Raw genomic sequence first — 22,435 nt, forward strand, 5'->3', positions numbered from 1 at the left:
CTGGGGAGAGACCAATGATTCAATTCTCTCTCCTGAGGTTGGATTTTGCAGAGGCTCTTCAGGTGATCAAAGTCTCATTCAAAAAGAAAGTTCTCCAGGGAAAACTGAAACATGGAGTAAGTGATTTCAGAGCCATACGTTTGTTCATTTCGAATATTTATTGCTCACTGTTTTTGCTGAAGTAGGTTCCTCTAATCTGAGTATTTCTAATGCTATCAATAAAAATTCCCTGTCTCTAGCAGCAGGAAATACATTTCACTTTCTCCAGATACATTCGAGGGTAATTACGAAGTTTAGAAAAGATATCCTGAGTCTCTCCCTGTGCAGATGTATGGGCGAGTGCCTTGAGCATGGATCTGGCTGGTTGATTAATTCTGAAAGACTTAGTGGTGTGCATACAAATAAGGCCTCAAAATGTGGAAATGTGACAATGGAGAATACATTTGAGTCTTAGCTAATCTTGGGAAACTGGTGAAAATTTATTCTCCTAATTAGTTTCCTTAAAGTCTAACCAAAGATTGCTGTTTAGCAGTAATTGGGATCTCCATTTGATTTCCTTCTTTCAGAGAGAAAAATAGCATTATCAGTTTTAAATTAGTAGTGAAGAATTGAAAGTTTTTCAATAATGCTTTTAAATTTAGAAAATATGTATTTACTGTAGAAAATAGAGAAAAGTACTAGAATGATTAAAATTACTCCTAATTTTGCCAATTAGAAGTAATCAACGTTACATATTCTTTCAATCTTTCATAACATTTACGCATTGTTTTATGTAGATAAAATGTGTACATGTGAAAAAATGGGTATAAATTGGGGCAGTGCTCTGCACACTGTTGTTAAACTTAACAACATACCGTGAACATTTTTTCGTGTCATGAAGATTTCTTCTACAACACACTTTCAAAGGCTCCTTAGTCTTCCAGTGAATGCATGGACCATAATTAATTCAACTAATCCTTATTCAACATTTCAATTCTTTCTGGTTTTGCATTATTCTAAACAATTCTGTGATGAATAACCTTGTAATTGTCTCACAACCTTGATTATTTCCTAAGGCTAAATACACAGAAAAGGACAAACATTGAATATAGCTATCCCTTGTCTCTGACTGCCCAGAATTCCTTTCCTTTTTCAGATGACAGAACTGACCTCCAATGCCTTGTATGCATTTCCTTTAGGAGTTGCTTTTCCCCCACCTGCTGGAATTTTTTTGTCCACATGGCTGGGATTAATCGGGATTAACAGAGTGACTGGTCCAGGACTGGGAATGTGATTCAAGCAGGGCCAATAGGAGGGAATTTTTCTAAGTCTGATAATGATACTTGGAATAAAACATCTATTTTCTTCTGAAATTATGGGCACCAAGGACCATTTAGAATTGGAACTGACAGAGCCTTCTTTGACACAATGATGCCAACACAGAAGAAAGCAGAGAGGAGAGAGAGAGAGAGAGAGAGAGCGAAAGAGAGAGAGAAGGGGCATTCCTGATGACACCATTTGAGTTCCTGGTTTCAGCCATGCCAGAAGTAAGATGTTTCCCTAGACTTTTCCAGTTACTTGACCTAATAAATTCCCCCTTTTGCTTAAAATAATTTGAGCTGGCTTTCTATCTTTAGGCCACCAAAACTCTTGACTAATAGATATTCTTAAGGTTTTGATGCATATTTCCAAATTATCCCCCAGAACAATATTGCCAAATATATTTGTGAAATATGGAATTTTAAATTGAATTATAGTTGATATTGCTGCAATTGGTCAGTGTAGAATTCAGTATGAATCAGTCTTATCTGTTCTTTCCATATCCCCACCCCCTCTTGACTAAAGGAGAAATCCCAGTCAAATCATCACACTCAAGTGTGAGTAAAGGCCGGGATTATGATGAATATAGGTTAAGCTAGGGTTGTATTATGCCCATATGTCAGGGTGAGTAAAAGCTCTTGCTGTCAGAGAAGAGAAAAAAACCTCAGTGTACTCCTTTACCAATTACATTGTGAGTCCCTAACACTTTTACTTTCTTTCTACCCTCAGAAGCGAAAGTTAAGAGAAGTCTTAAGAGGAGGCAGTTCCAAGAAAGGAGTTAAATAATTCAGGAGTAAGTTGTCAACTTCAAGACAGTAAGCCAAGGAGGAGTATTTTAGAAGGACACTGTGTGATTGGACTAGGTGGAACCAAGGTTTTGGAGCCAGATGAAAGAGGTAGGCCTAGTGGGAGGAGGCGGATGAGGAGGGCTGATTTTAAAAGGATGCTAAAATAACACTGGCAGAAATAAATCAACTTCAACATTTCACTGGAATGAATTAGAAATCAGTGCCCTTTTTACTCTGGTTTTTAAAATCAATTCCTTATGTAGCTAAGGAACTAAAGTTGGTTCCAGTCTTGCTGAGGTAGACCCTGCAATGCAAACAACTGTCCCTATTAGCAGCCCACCTAATTTGGATATTGTTGAGGTGAACATGTGCACTAGAGGTCAGCTGAAACTCCTGAATCAATTAACATGTGACCTTGTACTGCTTCATGAGAGCGAGTAGTTTGTTTTACTCACCCTTTCATATACCTCTCAAAATGATTTCTGATTCATAAAATGACAGACAAAACTGAAGAGAAAAGACAGCTTTAGAAAAATGGGAACCAATTGTTAAATATTTTTAGAACATTTCCTGTTTTTCAGCTAGTGGGAATGAATTAGTAAGTAAATCTATTTCTAAATACACATTTTATTGATTAAAAAAAATAAGTTTACCCATAAAACAGGAACGCTCACTCATTGCTGGTGGGAATGCAAAATGGTACAACCACTTTGGAAGATAGTTTGGCTGTTTCTTACAACACTAAACATATTCTTACCATGTGATCCAGCAATCACATTCCTTGGTATTTACCCAAAAGAGCTGAAAACTCATGTACTTCCAATCAATTATGCTGTGAGCCTAACTCGCACAAAAACCTGCACATGGATGTTTATAGCAGCTTTATTCATAATTACCAAAATTTTGAGGATGTCCTTTAGTAGGTGAATGGATAAATAAACTGTGGTACATTCAGACAATGAAATAGTATTCATTGCTACAAAGAAAGGATCTATGAAGACAAAAATGATATAGAGAAAACGTAAATGTACTGTGCTATGTAAAAAAGCCAATCTGTGAAGTATACGTATTGTATGATTCGTACCATATGACATGTTGGAAATGTAAAGAGATCAGGGGTTGCTAGGGGTTAGAGGGGAGGGATAGATGACTGAGCAGAGCATAGAGGATTTATAAGGCAGTGAGACTGTTTTGTATGATTGTGGGGACAGAGCCAGGAGTGCAGTTTCCAGGCTCTCGCCCTCACATGGAAAGGTGCTCCCTCGGGTAGTAAATGACCATCAACTGTGATTGGATGGCCATCAGCTGTGGCTATTTGGCCGTCAGCTGTAACCAGTGAGCCATTGGCCGCTAATATAACTGCCGTGGCTACACTAGCAGCAAATGGGGGCTAGCAAGAAGATGGTGGCTGAGCTAGCAAGGGCGGATTGCCATTAGCATGGTGGATTGCAGCTAGCAAGTGAGGTGGTTGGTTGGTTGGTTGGTTGGTTGGCAGAGAAGCGGATGGTGGATTGCGCATCGTGTGGATCCTGCTTTCTGTGTCTCCAACCCAGCCGCCAGCGAGAATATAGTGGTATGTCTCCCCTATCTATGGCTCCATTGGTGTTCCTTTTGGCCTCACCATATCCTGCGTTCTTGTTCTCAGTAGGAGCTGAGACCCTGTATGACAATGATACTATAATTATGGATTACAATCATCATGCGTTTTTCAAAACCCATAGAATGTACAACATCAAGAGTGATCCCTAGTGTAAATTATAGACATACATAGTGATATGGGTAATAACGATGTGTCAGTGTAAGTTCATCCATTGTAACAAATGTACCACGGGCATGTTAATGGGGAATGTATGGGACCTCTCTGTATTTCCACTCAATTTTGCTGTGAACCCAGCATTGCTCTGAAAAAATAAAGTTCATTAAAAAAAAAAGTGTACGTGATGAGTCAGTGAGAGAGGGATAAAAGAATTGAGTCGCAGAGGCTAGTTTTCATCGATACTGCCCTAATAAGGAGAGTTTGCTTTCTTCCCTGACATCCTATCTTCCCCACTCCATCCCTACTTCCACACTTTTAAGCATTCAGTCACTTTGTTTTTTACAATATGCTCATTTTATTAGTGTGATCTCATATTAGTATTTCTATCTTTCAGGGTGGATACACTTTACAGCCTAGGCCATGGATGAACCATGCTGAGATGGTTCCAGAGTGATGGAACCATCCAGAGTGATCCTTAGCTGAACACAGTCCTACCTGTCTGATTCCTACCTCTTTGCTCCCAAACTTTCCTGTCCCCTCCCATGCTCCCTTTCTGTCTCCAGCTCCTGTGTGCTCTGGATCCAGAACCCCTGGGTATATTGTACAGTGGATATGCTGGGCTAGACTGGCCTAACCAGGCCTGGCCATTGCCAGCTCCAAGCTCCCGAATTTCTTTTGCCCTCACAAACACTCAGATTTCTAAGCTTGGCCATTTGGGTGGGAGTGGGCCTGCAAGGGAGATATCTACTACTTATTTTCCATTAATTACATTGCATTTCACAGAGTTTCACCAACTCTTAAGATGAGCTGATTTGTAGAATTTCTCGTTGGGCAGGTCAAAAGTTACAGGTGTCTGTGTGATATAGATGGCTTTACGTTTTTAAAAAAACTCAAACCAGTTAAAAACTATTAAAAATTTTACAACATTTGACATTATTTTGTAGATAAATATATCATACAAAGAAAATACAGTGTTTTCACCAAACCTCATAGAGTCTATCCCCAATCTCCTTCAGGTTACAAATGGTGTCTGATGAATTTAATTACTATCCTGGAAGTCAATACACCTGAGTTTAATCGCAGTGACTCTCAGTTACTTTTCAATATCTTAACGTCCTCTTATCTAAGAAGAAGGGAGGGGACCAAGCTAATAAGTAAAGTCTATTCCAGCCTTAACATTTTATGATTACTATACTTTAAATACAAATACAGATGGTGACTGTCTTAGCCAGCACTGTTTCCTTCTATATCATGTTTCTCTCAAAGTGAAAGCCTAAAAAAAAAGCTTACTCTAAATGGCCACATTTCAGATTTCATCAACTCCCAAAAAAGATTGTGTATGAATCAGAAATTCTCATCTTGAAAAGGGGCAAGTCCTTACTTGTACAGATGTTCTTTCCACTCAAATGCAGACACTTTTTGTGGAAATAGTAGAGGAGTTTAGCCAGGCAGAGGCCCCAGTCTGAGGGGACTGAAAGGTCTCCCAAGGCAACCACTCCCAAAGGCGGGTCAAGTTTCTGTGGGCTGTTTCCTGCTGAACAAACAGCCCCTCCCAACCCCTTGAGGCTGAACTGGTTCAGGGGCTACCCTTTGGGATCAAGTCCGCTCTAGCAGCCAGTGAGCCTTGGACAAAAGTAAAAAGGAGAAAGTAGTCACTGAGATTTGACACTATGGCAGCCCCAGAAACAACGTGGTTTTTTAGTCTGGTAATAAATAACATGAGCCTGTGCCAAACTCATTCCCTAGTCTGTCTTGGTTTATGGCAATGTGACACAGACAGGACTGGCCAGAGCAAAACAGGAGCCAAGACTCTATGGGTTCAAGTCTGGTTCTTGGCCAAATTGGGAGGCTGTTTGTCTTGGAGTTCTTCGAGTTAGTTCCCTTTTGAACTATCCTCGCACCTCCTTTTTCAAAGCCTTTTATTGTCCTAGCAAATTGGCCCCTCTCACCATCTCAACTCTCTACCATTATTCTTTGCACTCACACAAGGATCAAGCACTCTCTTTGGGCTTATGGATCTCTATTTTTATTTTACTGGAGACTATATTCAAGTAACTTCTTAAGAAAGGATGCATTGTTAGCAAAATTTCTAAATTCTTACATATCTGAAAATATCTGTATTCTGTATTCTGCCTTTGACCTAATTGATAGTTAGGCTGGACATGGAATTCTAGGTTGAAACTCATTTTCTCTCAGGATTTTGACAGCACCACTAATGATGAGGTCTGAGATATTCCTTTGATGATGACGTGAGTGAGTGTGTGTGTGTGTGTGTGTGTGTGTGTGTGTGTGTATGTGTGTGATATGTGAACTTACTTTTTAGAAGCTTTTAGGATTTTTTATCTTTATATATTCCCAGTGATGTAGCTGGGTTTTTTCTTTATGTTTTCACCCACTCATCCTGTTCTGCCATCCTATTCTGACTTCTGTACTATGCAGATAACACGTTTCTCCATTTAGCTTTTCTACCATGGTGCTGTTCTTTCTTTCAGAAATGTTTTATAGCCAGCTTGGACTTTCTGGAACCATTCCTTATTTCTTAACACTCTCTCTCTCTCTGTCTCTCTCTTTAACTTAATGTCTTTTTATTCTATATTTTGCCAAATTTCCTGGTTTTATCTTCCAAGATTTTAAATATTTTTTTGGCAGTTGTATTTTTAAATTTCCATTTTCATGGCATCTCATTCATGTCTTAGAAATACAATCAGGTTATTTTGCTTTTGTATCATTTGTGTTTTCACTGGAGTAGCACTTTTAATTTCCTCCAAGAACTTTTCCTTTGCATTCACAATTTGGCTGTTTGGTACAAGAAAGCCTAGCTTTCTCAGCTTGTGACATGCCTCCCTCACTAAGCTTAATCATGTCTAGCTTTTGATTTAAAGTGAGAGAAGTGCCTCTTCCTTTCACTTGAATACTTAGAGGCCATTGTAGGCTTATTTATTGGCCTATTTCAATATTGTTGTATCTCAGTCAATAGGGAGGCCTGAGGGGAGAGATAGAGATGGGGGAATGGCAGGTTCCAGGAGCAGTTAGAACACAAACAACATTTATCAATTAATTGCCCTCTGCTATGGGTGTGGTTCATGGTACTCCAAAACAATTACAAGAGTAACATCAAAGATCACTGATCACAGATCACCATAACAAATATAATAGTAATGAAAAATTTTGGAATATTGTGAGAATTACCAATATGTGACAGACATGAAGTGAGCAAATGCTGTTGGAAAAATGGCATGAATAGACTTGCTTGATGCAGGGTTTCCACAAACCTTCAATTCGTAAACAAACAAGCAAACAAACACCCCCCCCACAGTATCTGTGAAGCACAATAAAGCAACGTGCAATAAAATGAGTGTGCCTGTATACTGAAAAATGAATCACTGTATCTGAAATTCAAATTTCACTGGGCATCCTGTATTTTATCTGGCAACCCTACTTCAGGGACGCTGTGGATGGGAGGTAAATGCGTGGATGCTTGACATTCTGCCTAATGGATGGAAGAGGAGAATAAGGACAGAGTAATGGTTCCACTTACAGAACTTCAAAAATAATCATGGTTTTTCCATCTTATTTACTAAATCCATGGCAAGAGTATAATGAAGAATTCCGACCAGCAGTCTATTCCCTCTTCGGCTACAGTCCCTTTTTGTGTTCCAGCCTATAACTTAGCTTTATTTTCTGCTACTGCACTTTTTCACTTGAATATACCATGATCACATCAGAAGCACTCATTTTAATCACCCACTGCTGCGTAACACACCATCCCAAACCTTAGTGGCTTAAAATGCCCTGTATATCTCATGATTGCATGGGTTGTCTTGGAAGGCTCTAAGCTGGGTAGTTTTATACGTCTCACTTGGGGTCTCTCATGCAGTTGCAGTTCGATAGTGGCTAGGGCTATAGCTGGGGCTGGGTATTTGGCGCCTTGATGATTTGCCATGCGCCATTTTATCCCCATGGCCTATCTCTCTTTAGCATGGTATCCTAGACTTCTTACTTGATGGAGCAGAGCCTCAAAAGGAAAGATGTGGAAGCTGCCAGGCCTTCCTAATTCTTGAGTTCAGAAGCCCAGAACATCACTTCCTGCTTTCTGTTGGTTAAAGCAGTCTAGGCCCAGCCAGATTTAAGGGGAGACGTCATAGGCACTTCCTCTTGATGGGAGAGGCTTCTTGAGTGTATAGAGTGGTGGAATTGTTTGGAACCATCTTCAAGACTAGCTACCACAGCAGCATTCCAAAACCAAATTCATCCTCCTACTCTGGATTTTTAAAAAAATATGTAGCCAAATCCATCATTCACTAATTTATGCAGCCTTAAGAATTCTTTACTTCTTTCCCTGCCCTTGCCTATAGTCAATCTACTATTAAGATCTATTAATCATTTCTTCAAAATCTCTCCTGAATGTATTTATTCTATGATGGGATCACAAACAAGCAAAGTATGTCTCTTGTCTTTGCTTTTACCTTTTCAAGGCCACCTCCAAGTTTTTGTCTTTTTGACTTGGACCACTGACCTGGCCTTCTAACTGACCTGTCTTCCCTTCCCTCATTCAATTAATCCATCCCATTCCCTGACGCTACACTAATCTCTTTAAGAATTTCTTTGATTTTATCATCTTCCAATTCAAACCTTTATTGCCTTCCTTTTGCCTAGAACATCAAGTTAGAAATCCCTACTTCAGTGTTCAAACCCATTTTTACCTTTATATTCTAAATTCATCTTCCTGGAACTTCTAGTCTAATCACTATTCTATGAACATTGTTCCCGCTTCTGCATTTTTGCCCATATTGTTCCCCCTGTCCCTGAAGGTCACATCCTTTAATTTCTCCAAATCCTTTAAGATTCACCCAAAATGACTTTTTTATTCACTCATTTACTCAGTCAGTCTTTCAAAAACCATTTTTTTTTTTTTTGGCCTTCTATTTGCCAGACATAATGGCATCTATTGGAGAGCAGTGGTGAATGAAACAGAGTTCCTACCTTCAAGGAGATTTTTACTTAGTAGCAGAAACAGAGAATAAAATCGTCAGTTTCAATAGCTTCATACTCTGGGAGGGATACCATAAGAGGAATATCTAACCCTATCTTAGGTCATCAGGGGAGGTTTCTGGAGAAGGTGAATCTAAGGCCTCGCCTTTTGCACTCTGGGCCACCGTGATCTTGCAGTCCCTTCTTCTGAGTTTACTGTCCTTATCATTCATTTGACCTTTATTTATGTGGAGCTTTAAACTATTGTATTAAACACAAAGCATTTTTAAACTTTTGATCATACCTCCCTAACATAATTTTAATCTGCTTAGTGGTTGAGGGCATAATCTTATATTTCTTTGCCCTCATAGCTCTGCCTTCAACTAGAACAAAGTCTTGCATATTTCCTAGTTAGTATTTATGTGCCTAGAAGGGCTAATTTTCAGTAGGCTATTTTATACTTGTCTGAATTTTTTTCTTTCTCTCTATTTGTCTTTAAAAAATCGAATGCTTACTACATATCAATAATCACTATAGGTGCTTGGAATGTTGCAAATAGTACGATAAAATATGTACGGGATATAAAGAGTATAAAGGAAGGAATGATGTCTTCTCAGTATGCTTCCTTTCTGTTCCATTTCATTTTCATTTTTAAGGAATAGTTATAATATATAAATTAAGTAAAGGTAACTTAATCGTGGCCATTCACAATAAGTGGTTGTTTCATTCATTTTAGTTACCTTTAATCTTATCTTTCTTTATATATAAAATATGAATAGTTTGAAAATCTATACCGTACTAATTTATAGAGGGATGACGATGGCGACGACGATGATGGTGGTGGTGGTGGTGCAAGGGTCAAGATCTAACGTTACCCTGTGAAGCCATTCATTATCATGCTTCCTGTTTCTATTTTGCCGAAGTCTGTTTTTCCTTACAACATCTCTGAGAGTTCTGTTGATGTGTTTTTTGACATTTTACATTTTTTCCTAGTGAACCTTTTATTATGAAGTTTCATGCCCCTTAGAACTTTAATAACTTCTGTTTCTCAGTGTTATACGTTTTAAGATTGGTCTCATAAGAGGCAAGGAAAACCATGTAATTCTGCTTTTTACCACTCTTTACATTTTCACTTCTTCAAAAACGTCAAGTGAAAATATTTGGTAGAGAATGCAAAAGTCTATATTTGACCCAAGTTTCATTCTTATTGCAGAACAAAGTAAGAATTTAAGTGCACAAGTCCACAAACTAGTTTATAATTTATTTCTTAATCTGGGGGATCTCTGACTTTCATAGTGAATTTTTATTCATTTACCTTGAAAGAAAAGTGGAAGGTATATTTAGAGTGACCAAATGTTCCGGTTTGCCTAATATTGAGGCCGCTCTGAGAACATAGGATTTTCAGTGCTAACCAAGAAAGTTCCAGGCAAATTGGGATGAGTTGGTCACCCTCCCCGCCACACACACACACACAGACAGACACGGTATGACAATTAAGTTCGTGAACTTTGTTGCAACAATGTTGCTAACATTTTTGATGTCAGAGGGATTATTCATTATGAATTTGTGCCAACTGGACAGTTAACCAAGTTTACTGTTTGGAAGTGCTGAAAAGACTGCGTGAAAAAGTTAGATGACCTGAAATTTTAGCCAATAATTCATGGCTCTTGCATCACGATAATGCACCAGCTCACACGGCACTGTCTGTGAGGGAGTTTTTAGCCAGGTAACAAATAACTGTATTGGAACACCTTCCCTACTTACCTGATCTGGCCCCCAACGACTTCTTTCTTTAACCTAAGATAAAGGAAATATTGAAAGGAAGACATTTTGATGACATTCAGGATGTGAAGGGTGATACGATGACAGCTCTGATGGCCATTCCAGAAAAAGAGTTCCAAAATTGCTTTGAAGGTGGACTAGGCACTAGCATCAGTACATAGCTTCCCAAAGGGAATACTTCAAAGGTGACCGTAGTGATATTCAGCAGTGAGGTATGTAGCACTTTTTCTAGGATGAGGTCCCAAACTTCATTGTTAGACCATGCGTGCGTGTGTATACAGAGGGTGCCAAAAAATGTATATACGTTTTAAGGAAGGAAAAAGCTGTATTAATTGTAATACTCAATATATACCAATATCAAAAGATGAACACAAGTCACGTTTGACTTCTGCAATTACAAGAGGTGCTCAAAGTGGTTACTGTCAGCGTCCAGACACTTCTGATTATGGCAAATTACTGCTTGAGCAACGTTGACCAAAGTGTCCAGTTGTATACATTTTTTGGCACCCCCGGTATATACAGAGGGTGCCAAAAAATGTATACATATTTTGAGAAAGGAAAAAACTCTATTAAAATTGTAATACAATGAATAATACTAGTATCCATTTGATTAATGCCATCTTTTGAGCAAACATCATACTACACTTTGCTGCCGTAATTCAATTCAACTTCAAAAAGTAATACATAGGTAACATGTCTTAAAATATGTACTTTTTTTGGCACCTCCAGTATATACGAGAGGCATAAAAATAAGTAAATTTAGGGGTTCAGTCTATGTGGTAGACATTGTTAGTTCTATTAATGTTATATCCCATATAATAACTTAAATCTATGCATTATGTGCGAATATATATGTATATATACACATATCTGTCTATATCCATTTATTTATCTATTTCCTTTTAATTGCGTTTTGGTTGAGTTATCTTTAAAATGAGAATAACATGCAGTGTGCTCATAGGAGTTTTCATTTGCTTAATTAATGCCTATAAATTGCTTTGGGATCCTTCGATGAAAGCAATAAGTAACTGTAAAAGTTTATAACAATATTATTCTTATTTTATTCAGAGAAACTCAGCAGGATTCAAATACTGACTGAACACAGAGGGATTGCTTTATCATTATTTAAATACTATAATTCCCTTGTAGGTTCACTAACAACATTTATATAATATGGAAATAGTTCACAACAAATTGTTCTTTAAAAAAAATATCAAAGGGAAGGTAAATAAAATAGGGCCTTTGGACCTAAAGAACAAAATACATAGAAAGGAGTCCGAAATAAATGAAGCCATTTTGTAATGGCTTTTGTAAAAAGCTATAAGAAGGGGCTCCTGTAAAAAAAAATAAGCTCTATTCTCCTTGAATGCATTCTATGTAAACACATTTCTGTGAGATATAATTAGTCATGTTCTGAAAATGTTACTGAAAATGTCACCTTCTTCATTGACAGATACTGTAGTTTTTCCTGTGGCAAAATTAGGAATTTTTGATAAAAATGAATGGTACCACTCAAATGAAACATTTTATCCTCTGACGCTTACATATTCCTGTGTATATTTCTTAGGAACAAGCATATCCTCTTACATACCCACAGAACAATTACCAAAATCAGAGAATTTACATTACATTATCTGATTTACAGATCTTAATCACATTTTTGCCAATTGTCCTAATAATGTCTTTTATGGAAAATTATAATTAAAAAGTTCTGGTCAAAGTTCTAATTGGGGATTAAATGTTACCTTTAGCTGTTTTATCTCTTCAGTCTTTTAATATTAGTTTCTCAGTCTGGTTTTCATGATGTTGACATTTTGAAGAGTATGGGCCAGTTATTTTTGTATAATATCCCTCACTTTTTCTTTGTCTGATGTTTCTTCATGATTAGATTGGGGGTCAGTAGGGTAATACAGAAGTGATATAACCTGAGCATATCGTATCAGGAGGCAAAATGGAACATTTTTAAACAGCAGTGTTTTATGGGTACATGTAGTATAACACGCCCAGCCGGAGGACAAAGCCTTCAGTGGGCGGGTAATGGATGCTGTGAGGAATCCAAGTGCACAGCTGCTGGGAGCATTAGCTTACGACAACACACAGCTGAGTCCCTCTCCTGTTATTCCCTCAGCCAGTGAGCTGTCTCTCCCACATTCAACAGCTGGTTGAGGTTGGGGTGCAAAGGCCTGAACCCTTTTGTCAGTTGGGACCACTGTAAAGGGCCATCCCAATGCCAGAGCTCCCTGTGGGATAGATAGACTGAGATGTCTGTTGCACCTGCATCTGAGTTCAGCTTCTCCCTCTGCCTAATCCTGCCACCTCCTCTCTCACCTGAGTTGTTTCAGAGATCACTCCTCAGTTAGTCTGAGAGCTTCAAGGTCTGTTTCCCAAGCAATTTGACCTACAACTGGGCCATTTTACATATGTGAGCGTCTCTTTTAAGAAGCTTTTCAAGCACTGAAATAGATCAGTTTTAAACATATTAATATTATTAAAATAGTATGCATATTAATCCTCTTATACAAATTTCACTCCAGCATGATTCTACCATAGGAACTGTGTAGTCAGAGAATAACAATACAAAGATGCTAGTAAGAAACTTTGTCTAGATTGCTTAGGATAGTCAGAGCTTGATTCTTAGCTTTGCATGTCCAGAAGTTTACCTTTGTCAGAGATGATCAAACTCAGAAAAAATAACACAGAGTGAGGGTAATCTGACTCAGAAAAGGACACAAAGCAATTTATAATGAGAAATGTGATTGTCAAGCAACCCAAAAATTGTTGTTGGCTAATTGGCATACTCTTATGCCATAAGAAAATCTACATGGGAAGCCAAATCAGAAATTTACTTGATGGTGTAAGATATTTTATACAATTTTCATTTGTCTGATTTATAATAATCTGATAATCTTTACATCATTCAGCCCTGGTGAGACATACCTACAAGTAGATCAGATATTCATTTCTGCTTACCAAGGTACTCTTGCCCCAGACAGTTTACAATATAAACTTAATACTTACAGATATAAAACAGCCTCCTAATGGTCTTCTAATATCCACTCTGGTTCCCCACAGACTAGGTCTCCACATTAAAGGCAGAGTATTTTTTTAATGCAAATTTGATATCACCCCTCTGCCTAAAACCCTTCAATAGCTTCTTATTGCTATTAAGTGAAGATAAATCTCCTTAACCTTGTCCACAAGGCACTGCATGGCTTAATCAGAAAAAAAAAAAAATCAATTCTTTGAAAGTACTGTTTGGGTTACTTCCTCCAGGAAACCAAGTCAGCATAAAATGCATGAAGCTAACCCTCTGTAAATAACAACCTGACTCACAGGGAGGTTGGAGAGTGTAGCAGAATGAGAGGCAGAGCCAATAACTTCTCCTCCACAATCCCTATCTCTAGATTTATAAAACCATCCAGCAAAGAGAAAAGTGTCAACGTAACAACAAACACTAGTAATATAACACTAGTAATAAACACTAGTAATATGTTGCCTGCCTCGGACCCTACTTGAATTCTCTATGTTCAAACAAGCCACAGGTTTGCCCTCCACTTCCCCACACAGTCTTGTCTTCAACTTTTGCCCCAAAGCTGAAAGAAAAAAGAGGAACTTAGATTGTGTAACTATGAAGTAGCTGTCATTTCACATGCTTATCTAATTTAGTTTTTACAACTCTGTCAGATGGAGGGAAAGCGTCCTTCTTACCCAGGTATTCATTCCTTGAGTCTCCATTGTTATAAGATTGTTCAAAGACGCAAAAGTCATCAAAATATGAAAATAATTATTAACCAATTGATATATTACAAAATGAGTCGCCACACAAACTTCTCTTCTGCTTAACACTAAAATTTACCTTTACTATCATGCCAAGGTCTTATTCTCTTATTCTTTCTTTCTTTGGCAAGATTAAAAACACAGACATAGTGTGAACAAGTGTGTGGGGAAATGGGAATTTTCTTGTACTTCTTGTTGGTAACAGTGGAAATTAGTGCAGCCTCCGATGGTATAATAGTTTGGCATTAGATTTGGAAATGTGAAATGTGCATTCCCTTTGATCCACTTCTAGGAATTTGCCCTAAAGTTGACATTCTCTAGTGGGAAGAATTAATTGAGAAGGAAGTTCAATTGTTTTAACTTTTTTAATGTCGCGGAAGCTGTTATAAACAATAGTTTAAAATAGAAAACTATGAATGTCAAAAGATCTCAGAAAACAGTTTTTTCAAGAGCAACTCTATGTGATTGTGATGTAATAACAAATGTAAATCGAGCGATATCAATCAATATATCATACAATTGTGTTAGAAATATTATATTAAAAAATCTCTAATGTGATTCAGACTTTGCTGAGTTTGACTTATTACATTGCTGCAATTGTAACCTAAATTTTTCTCAGTTATTTAAATTATGGTAAAATACTTATACCATAATTTTTTTCTACATTTACTATAAAATACTGGTCCTCCTTCAGATGTTTAATATTTTTATTCTGGTAACAATTATCCTCTATAATAAGGACTTCCTAAACATTCCCTATTATGGATGTGTAAATTGAGGTTTAGAGTTTAAGAAATGTCCCCAAGGCCACAGACTAAGGATTAGGGCTTAATCAAATGTAGACCCCAAAGGTGTTCCTCCTACCATTACACAATACGACACAGTAGGGACCCTCTGCCCTGATTACCCACCTGGTCTGTCCTGTCCTCCACCTCAGAGCGTGGGCAATTTATATCAAACCATGAAAAGTAGATCTGTTACGCCTGAATTTCACTGTAGGCTCATACCACAGCAGAGCATCTACTAGCACTTGGGGCCACCACTGGGGTATGATTTAGAGATAATCTCCCTCTGGCCTGTTCCTCCAGTCCCAGGACTTTGAACACTGAAAAATAAAAATTAGAAAAGAGAAAGAAAGAAATAAAGAAAAGAAAGAAAGAAAGAGACGGTAATTGAAGAAGTAGGACCTGCACTTAGAGTTACTGAATAGGGTGGCTATAAGAAAAGGAAAATAATTCCCACCCTCAAAGTTGGGAAGTGTTAAAATAAAATCTTATCTAAACCTTCTTAGTGTATAGATTTTCTGAGACCTGGCACCATCTCTGAATAGCTAATATTAACAATTCAAATAAACTTTGAAGTAGAGTCATCATCACTTATAAAGAAATCAAGTTTTTAATACGTATTCTATATTAAATGGGCTAATAAATTACAGAGGAAAAACCAAATAAAATGCAGGAACTCTAGTTCAGATCCAAAACCAAAAACTATACATACATATGACTTATACTTAAAAATAGGGATGGTATCATTAAAATTCCTTTTAAAATTGGAAAGTAATTGCTTTTTAAAGGCATAATAATTTTAAGTGCCACTGTCACAGGATATGAATAGATGCTTTACAATAAAGTGACTGTAATAATTTCTTAGACTGTATCCAAATTATTTTAGCTTTTATTGGGCTACCTACATTAAATATCAAATTTTTTTTTTTTTTTTGTAATTTGAATTCCACTGTTTTAATGAATAGTCTTTTGGTGTGTGGGGGTTCTTTCTCTTACTTAAAAAAATGAAATTTTTGGACTCAACCCTAAAATTAGGAATGAGAAAGGCAGTGTGATTTAAAGAAAAAATACTTTTAGTTTTAAAAAGGAAAAATCTTTTTAAAATTTAATTATAATGTCTGTGAATTTCTAATGTCAAGAAACATTATTTTTAGGAGACTGAAGACATCAAACAGAAATTTATTTATTTATTTAAATTTGACATTTAAATATTTTAAACCATATCAAATATAACATTATCACAAAATATTAGTGTCTTATATTTTAGTTTTGTGAAGAGCTTAACCATCAGTTTTTCTTTAAAAGGTGGAGAAAGGGAATCATGAAATATCTAGCATTTGAACAGTGTTTTTCACTGTACAATATGTGGTAATCATCAGTACTATTGCCAAATAGTTCTGGTTTTCTCTCCTTCCTGAAATGTCAAGAAATTATACTGTCTGGCTCCCTTTTATTTGTATGGTACCATGCAACTGCTTCTGGCCAATGGGTTGTGAGCAAAAGTTTCTACTTGAGACCCTGCACCCTTGTCTTTTCATTTTGGCATGAAGATTAGCTATGTTCAAGATGTCGGCCTCTCCACTGGCCTGGAACCCTGAGTGATTCTGATGAACAAAGCCATATTGCTGATCTGCAAAGGACATAAACCATTAACAGTAAATAAATCCTCACCACTTTAAGCCACTAATAGTCTGTGATTGTTTATTACTGCAGCATCACTTAGCCTCACCTGACTTATGCACTATGCAATGTATTCTACTAGTATCAGGAATTTGTAAAATTCTTTGACTGGAATCAAAGCAATAAAGGTCTGACAGGGCCCTTTTCTCTCTTCATGGATGTAAATTTCACCAAAAATATTCCTTAAATGCAGAGAATCCACTTGATTTGTAGTTGACAAAAGAAAAAGTGTTTCATTCTGAAACCCTTTCATTAATAGTTTCTTTCTATTATCATTAATGACTGTCATTTGGCATCGACATTGTTTTTGGTTATTTACTATGTGGTAGGCCTAGGAGAGTGAAACGAATACTAAAAATCCCTATCAAGGAGCTCGCACTTTCAATGAAAACAAAAATCAGATGAATTCTGAGTGCTGAAAAAATTTTTATCATGATTTCTATCACTCTCTCTGACCTACACTTTTAGCTTGCCAGCCTACCTTCAGCATAGATTTGAAGAAGAGGGTATAAGTGAATGATAGGGGATAAAAATTCATATTCAATTATAGGTTAATAAAGTTAGCATTGGCCATGGTGTAGTTACCCGGGCTTATTACCTGAACTTTAATTCTAGTGTCTGAAAGAACTGATAATAAGAGTTTTGGAAGGGCCTACAACTAATCTATTATTAAGGGCAATGATTCTTAATCTGATCTGTGAACTTTGATTAAATATATATATATACACACACACATATATACATATATGTATATATGTATATATATTACATATTATTTAACCAAACCCTAATAGAAAATGACCATTTTCTATTAGTTTTTTCATTAAACCCTAATAGAAAATGATCATTTCTTCCATTATGAAAGTAGTCAGCAAACTACAGTATTATTAACAACCTGTGTCTTTGCCCCCCATATAAATCACACATACTTTCTACCACATAAAAATTGTTGCAGGTATCTCAAAACACTGTTTATGTGTTTCACTACTGAAAATTATCTGTAGGTCTTCATCTTGTTATATAATGCATTAATAAAGAATCAAATATATAGGGCGGCTGGTTGGCTCAGTTGGTTAGAGCGCAGTGCTTATAACACCAAGGTTGCTGATTCAATTCCCATATGGGCCAATGAGCTGCACCCTCCACAACTAGATTGAAAAGAACGACTTGACTTGGAGCTGATGGGTCCTGGAAAAATACACTGTTCCCCAATATTTCCCAATAAAAAAACAAAAATAAAAAATCCTCATTAACTGCTTAAAAATATCAAATATATAACTACTGGTTATCTATAGCTATGTAAAAAATTACCTTCAAAATTAGTGGCTTCAAACAACAAATATTTATTATTTCACAGTCTCTGTGGGCAGGGATCTGGCATGGCTTGGCTGGGTCTATTGTTTCAGAGTCTTTTATCAGGCTGCAATCAAGGTATCAACTTAGACTACAGTCATTTCAAGGCTCAATTGGGAGAAAATCTGCTTCTAAATGCACTTATGTGGTTGTTGGCAGGATTCAGTTCCTCACGGGTTATTGGCCTCAATTCCTTGGTAGTTGTTGACTGGAGACCTCTCAGTTCTCTGCTACAGGGACCTCGCCATAAGACAGGTCACAACATGGCAACTGGCTTCTGTCAGAGTAAGTGAGAGTGCAAGAAAGGATGAGCAAGATGGAAGTCAGTCTTTTGTAACTTAATCATGGAAGTGACATCCTATCACTTTTGCTGTATTCTCTTTTTCAGAACCAAGTCACTAGGTCCAGCGCACACTCAGATGGAGGGGATTGCATAAGACAGGAATACCTGAAGGTGAGGATTACTGGGAGTCATCTTAGAAGCTGCTTACCACATAACTATATTACAAATTTACTTTTTAGTATTTTGGGAACTGTATATTAATATAATCAATTTCCTTTGAAACCCCAAGGAGTTTATTTTATGCATTTAAGAAGACTATTCTGAAAAAGGGTCCATAGATTTCACCAAACTTCCAAAAGAGCACAGGGCTTTAAATTTGCTTTAGTTCAGGCACCTTCAACAGCCTTCTGGGGGGAAAATGTTTAGAATGGCCTCAGTTTAGAAACTGGATGTCAAAGCTTTAGCCTACCCCACGTTGTCCTAATCTGGTACCCTCGCCTAGTCCATATTACTCTCGTGCTATGAAAAAAGCGTGACACATTTGAAGACATAAATCTACTACAGAACACTCCATAAACTGTTCTCAATACTACCCACTTGAATTATTTTATATATATGGGAAAGAAGTAGATAGGACTCTGCCAAGCATGTTTGATCACAATTAAACCTCCTTATGCTTGTATATGGCAATTGGCATTTGAGCATCCAAATGACATGATATAGGTAGAACTGATTTCCCCAAGAATAGACTAATTACCAGACTAGTGTTTTTCCCTCTACCAAGTTATGTACGAGAAAGCACAGAGTGTAAGAGAGAGAGAGAGAGAGAGAGAGAGAGAGAGAGAGAGAGAGAGAGATGTGATGTCACGATTCTTCTCTAAGTCTTTTGCATGTATCATCTGCTTTTGATGAAACTAGTGGTTGGCATCTCTGACTTATATTTTCTGCAAGCACTGTACCAGCTGCGAATATTGCCTTAGTAGTCTAAAAGCTAAGGGTATTTTATAAAACCTGCAGTGTTTAGATAAATTTGTCAACAATAATGAGGAACGATTCTATTATTTGGCTCGCCTAATGAGTTTTCTCCTGAAACTCAAAATGCATCATCTTCCCAAAGTCATCACTTCTGACGCATACTGCAGAGAGGTGATTTTCCTCATAGTTCTCTGATCCTAATAAAAAAGCAGCTCAATAGTGGCAGTTATTTTAGACTTTCCAAGATAACACGAGCACGATTTTCATGTTTGCCACTAAGTTTTCTTGTGGCTTTTCCAAATCTGAGTCCCTCTCAAGTCTTTAGAGTTGAGCCATGGTGAGTGAAAATGGAAAAGGGTCAAGGAACCTAGGTGGCTTCCAGATCGCATAGCTACTGACTCAGCAACTTAGCCAATCCTTCTTCGTTGACTTCATTTTCCTAATCTGCAAAATTTTTGGATTCGTGGAGATTTATCTCTCAGCCCCTATGTTGAACACTCTTTGCATTGCATTGTGAAGTATTGAAAAATACTCTGACCACATTCACGACATGTGACTAATGTAACAACACAATGGGCCACTCTCAAGAGAGGCCTGCACCAGCTATGAGTAGAAAAGAAGTGAGGTGAGGCCGGTGACGGAGGCAAGTGGTGCCTCTCCAGTCAACTCCTCCAAGGCCACTCAAAAATTCACCAGGAAGAGATGGGTGGGGCAGGAGGCTGTCGTTGACGACAGAAGGCTACTTCCGGCTGTGGTGCGTATGACGTCAGGACCGAGTCGAACCGGCCCAGCCACCAAGAAGCCTTGGAGGGAGGGATCGCGAGAGTTGAGTGAGGCCGCTCCGAGATTCCGGCGCAGCCGCGGGTCCCACCTCCCGGGGGCGGGGTGAGGGCGGAGCGGGCAGAAGGGAGCGGACGGGCGCCGGGCCGGTTGCGGTCCGTGCGGAGGCTGAGCCGGCCGCGGGCGCGTCTGGAGGCAGGTGAGTGCGTGGATGCGGCGCTCGGCGGCCGCGGCTGGGAGTGGGGGCCGGGCTCGCCACACCTGCCCCTAACTCTGCGAGCAGAAGGAGGAGATCTTGTGTGGCTTTGGGTGTCCAGAGAAAGCCGGGCTAATTTCGGGGGCTGGAAATGTCTCTTGTGAAGCTCCGGCGACGGCCTTGGCCCTCTTGTTCCCCGGGGTGATACTGGCCCCTTGTCGGAAGAGGTAGCTTCGAGCCTGGGGCGGAATCTTTGTCCTTCCTTGCTCCTTTCCCCTTCCACTCCTCGGCCCTTCAGCACTCGCTCCCGGTCCCTGCTGGGCTTGGTAAACAATAACAAATGTCGCGGATCCTCTCCTGGTATCCCCTGCTCTCCCGTCCCGTGCCCTCCAGCCGATGTCACCAAGAGGAAGGATTCTAGGCTTGGCTCTTAAATTGTGGGGGCTGTTTGTGTACCATTCCTAAAAACTGGTGCGTCAGATTGCTAAACATTTCTCAGACCCAGTAAAGCCGCCCAGCAGCTCCCAGGAGCCACGGAGTCTTCAAAGCCGGTCTCAAAATCTGTCCTTAGCACTGGAACCGTAGACCCTTCGTTTCGACATCATTTTCTCCTACTCTTTTTTCACCTTTGCTATCGCGGACAAACGAGTGGTCGTTGGGTACGGGAATAAGAAAGGTAACCCGATTGAGTAGGGTACCTTTAGAAAGTTGCCAGGTTGACAGGAGAAGAACAAACTTTATTTTCAAAACCAGTGGCCTCCCGTTTACTGATGCTACTTTTGTTTTGTGGATCGCTTTTCGGGATGTAAGTTTGGAGGAAAGATATATAAAGAAATTGCTGGGGGCGGGGGGGTGGCGGCGGGGAGCTGGTGGTACTGGAAGTAGTAGTGGCTTGTCCAAAAGTGTGATTCTGTTCTTCACTTGATAAAATGCAGAACCAATGCTCTTGTCGGTTTCACGTAACCTGTGATAAGTTTTGATAGAAGCCAGTTGCTCGGAAAAGGCCTGAATATTAGCTCCTACTGCTAAAATCCGAGGAAACAACTTTAAGTGTTTTATTTTATGCCTGCTGGTTGTAAGATGGGGATTGACCAGTGTGACCTTATCTTTTGGGGGTGGAGTGAGGACTTAAACTTATCAGGTCTCCCTATTTTTAAGGCTGGGTCTAAACCCATTTTGTTTAAACCCATTTTGCTTACCCAGTAAAGGTTTTTGAAAAGTTCATTTTCTCAATCATTTATGTATATCGAAGGTACTGGAAACCTTTTTGTGTTTGACTGGCCTTTTTTGTATACCTCAGGATATATAAAACAATTAAGTTTATTATACTCTCTACCCAGTAGCTGAGAGGTATTGTTTGTGAAATAGCCGTTCTTGTGACTCTTTGAGGGGAGAGAAATTAAGTCTAAAATATGAAGTTAAATTATGGTGATGTTTATTCATTGCATAGGTTCATCAAAGTACTTTTATGTGAAAAATCCTAATCTCCAAAGAAGTACAATGTATAAAAAGATTTTTGGTTTCATTTGGCTTAGCTTTGTGTTCTTGTTAAGATGGCTGATGTTTCCCAATTGATTGGGATGCATTTAGAAATGAGAAACAAATTGGGTGTAGTTTTTGTACTCCTTTGAGAAGCCCTGCCACTGAGGAATGAAAAAATTAGAAAACCATATTAAACGGGTGCAGTTCTTCTTTGGCCTTTTGTTTTTGAGTTTGTTTTAAAATTGAAAATTAAATTCAAAGAATCCTAGTCAAAGAATCGAGACTAGGAATATTTGTGCAAGTAAATAGCTTTTTATGTTGCAAAATTCATTTCAAAAGGTAAGACATTATAAACACAAAGGAAAATTGTGCTTTGTAGAAAATGGTAAAGCAGTGGACTTGGTTCTGCTGTTTGTTTTCAGAAAAGTTCTGTTCCCAAAGTAAGAGCAATATCATTGTGTTAGCGAAATTGGATAACACTTTAGAAAGTGCTTTCTCAGTGATCTGGGATAAGTTGGAGGCGTGAGA

The 22,435-nt window shown here is 38.3% G+C and overlaps 1 protein-coding gene across 5 annotated transcripts in view; it reads left to right on the top strand.

Annotated features, from left to right (window-relative positions):
* Positions 1 to 22,435, top strand: part of STK38L (serine/threonine kinase 38 like) — a 129,116-nt gene that overhangs the window by 36,049 nt on the left and 70,632 nt on the right. For 2 of the 5 annotated variants that reach the window (XM_033117952.1, XM_033117955.1), the window contains one exon: positions 18,580 to 18,645. The gene's annotated coding sequence lies outside the window, so the exon portion shown is untranslated. Of the gene's footprint in view, positions 1 to 18,579; positions 18,646 to 20,344; positions 20,429 to 22,435 lie in introns of those variants that run through there. The other 3 variants (XM_033117954.1, XM_033117951.1, XM_033117953.1) reach the window with 2 other exon arrangements.

The sequence above is a fragment of the Rhinolophus ferrumequinum genome, chromosome 10, assembly GCF_004115265.2.
Source record: "Rhinolophus ferrumequinum isolate MPI-CBG mRhiFer1 chromosome 10, mRhiFer1_v1.p, whole genome shotgun sequence".
NCBI lineage: Eukaryota > Metazoa > Chordata > Mammalia > Chiroptera > Rhinolophidae > Rhinolophus > Rhinolophus ferrumequinum.